Source organism: Pelodiscus sinensis, chromosome 22 (genome assembly GCF_049634645.1).
Source record: "Pelodiscus sinensis isolate JC-2024 chromosome 22, ASM4963464v1, whole genome shotgun sequence".
Classification (NCBI taxonomy): domain Eukaryota; kingdom Metazoa; phylum Chordata; order Testudines; family Trionychidae; genus Pelodiscus; species Pelodiscus sinensis.
In genome coordinates this window covers 17,988,344-17,990,343 of record NC_134732.1, presented here as the reverse complement: position 1 = coordinate 17,990,343, position 2,000 = coordinate 17,988,344, and the positions used below count along the sequence as shown (strand labels likewise).

Below are 2,000 nucleotides of genomic sequence, written 5' to 3'. Positions count from 1 at the left end.
TGTATCTGCTGCTTGATGACGGCTGATTCGGCGAATATGTGAGGGGTTGTTCGCGCGTCAGACGCTTTTTCAGGCCAGACAAACGTCTCGCTCTTTGGGATACTCTCCACAGCCGAAAGCAGGAGCCTTTCGCATTTTTAGGAGTTAAAATTCAGCACGCTTTTGTAATCAGATGACTCCTGTATTCTGATTGGTTAAAATGCATGAATATATTAGAGACTCAGAGATGGGCAACTTCCTAGTCTTACTCGCTTAATTGGATTATTTTGCATGCAAATGTCATTACCAATTCCCACATCAGTCAACATACATTCGTTTATGAATCTACTAAATGGCATGAAGAATCAAATAACTAATATTGACTATATTTTGCAACATGTTTCTTTATTCACCATAACTGAAAAATTCTACGAAGTCTGGTTATTTAAATACTTCAGACCTTTGCCCAGAACTTGTGTTGTATGAAAGGAGAGAAGGTTAGCACTCCCCTTGATAAGGATGGAAGAGGTCCTAGTGGCCTTTACAACACGCATATGGTTAAGGCATTGCCACTTACTTCGTGGCATCTAACCAAGTTTTTTTTTTTCTGGTCCTGTCCATAGACTAGTACAGGACAATAGCCAATGGAGTGCACAAGATTGGTTTAGCAAACCCCCCCTGTCTCCACTCAGATCAGTTCCATGTGCCATAGTGTTAAAGCACAAAATACAGCAATAAGAAGTATATCAAACAATGCCACAAGTACAGAACAAATTAGCCAATTTCTCCTGCTTATTTTCATCTGAAGTAGTGGGTTGTGTCCGTGAAAGCTCATGATACCATCTACATTTTTTGTTAGTCTCTAAGGTTCTGCAGAACTATTTGCTGTTTTTTAAATTTTTTTCGGTTACAGACTAATATGGCTACCCCTCTGAAACGTTTGCTTATCTTCAATCCTTCTGAAATTATCAAGGTTGCGTTTTATGCATTTTCATGTCTGGGGTTAATACATAGATTGTTTTTTTTTTAAAAAAATATCCCATTTTAACAGTGAAAAAACAAATGTTACATCAAAGAAATTACTCTCTTTTTTTTAAAAATGAGTTCTGTGGCACCTTAAAGACAAAACAGTTTTATTTGGGCATATGCTTTCCCAGTCAAAACAACTTTGTCAGATAAATCTGATGAAGTGAGTTTTACCCATGAAAAATTACGCCCAAATAAAACTGTTCATCTTTAAGGAGCCATAAGACACCTTGTTGTTTTGGCCAATACAGACTAACAAAACCACCCACCCCTCTTGAGACTTGTCTCCATTTTTACAGTCCATTATAACACACACATCCTTAATTTAGGAGATGCCTGAACACCTTAAACAATGTAGTCATACCATAGTACAGTGGCTGGATGTGTGTTATGTATTTTTTTTAAATGGGAGGAGGGGAGAAATTATTGCAAAAATCATTCTACGGGCAGAAGTTCTGGTATACAAAGAAGCTATTTCATGTCTCTCATATAATTTGCAGTCAGCATTTGCTACATAGTATACTTTTGTCGCTTAGTTACGTTTTCATAGTGCCTGATGTATTGTTCATATTTTGGTAGCGCGCAAGTGGCTAAAAAATCTTAAATATTATTAAAAGAACTAACCCCATTGGAAAATTTAGTAGACTACACATAGTTTAATAATTTAATAGAGATTAAATAATTCATGGAGAAGTCTAGCTCAGTCTAACGCAGGTTGGCCTGGACAACAAAGCCCAAGAGTTTTTAATTAAAAAAAGGGGAGCAGGGAATCATTTTTGTTTTGGTCTCAGAAATCATGGATGCGATGATACACATACAGCCTATTTCCAAGACCACAAGCCTGTGCCCTACCAGACCTGTGGGATATTTGCTAATTCCCAAGTCAACTTTCAGGATCAGCGCAATGCACCATTTATTACAATGTGATGTGGCATCACGACATAATATTGATTTGGGTGTGATCAGTGTTCCCTGGACGCTTGTGTGGCTGCACA

The 2,000-nt window shown here is 37.6% G+C and overlaps 1 non-coding gene across 1 annotated transcript; it reads left to right on the top strand.

Annotated features, from left to right (window-relative positions):
- Positions 1 to 454: 454 nt before the first annotated feature.
- LOC112543614 (U6atac minor spliceosomal RNA) lies at positions 455 to 582 on the top strand. Its single transcript, XR_003086844.1, has one exon. It is a non-coding gene; the product is annotated as a U6atac minor spliceosomal RNA (small nuclear RNA).
- The last annotated feature ends 1,418 nt before the right edge of the window (positions 583 to 2,000 follow it).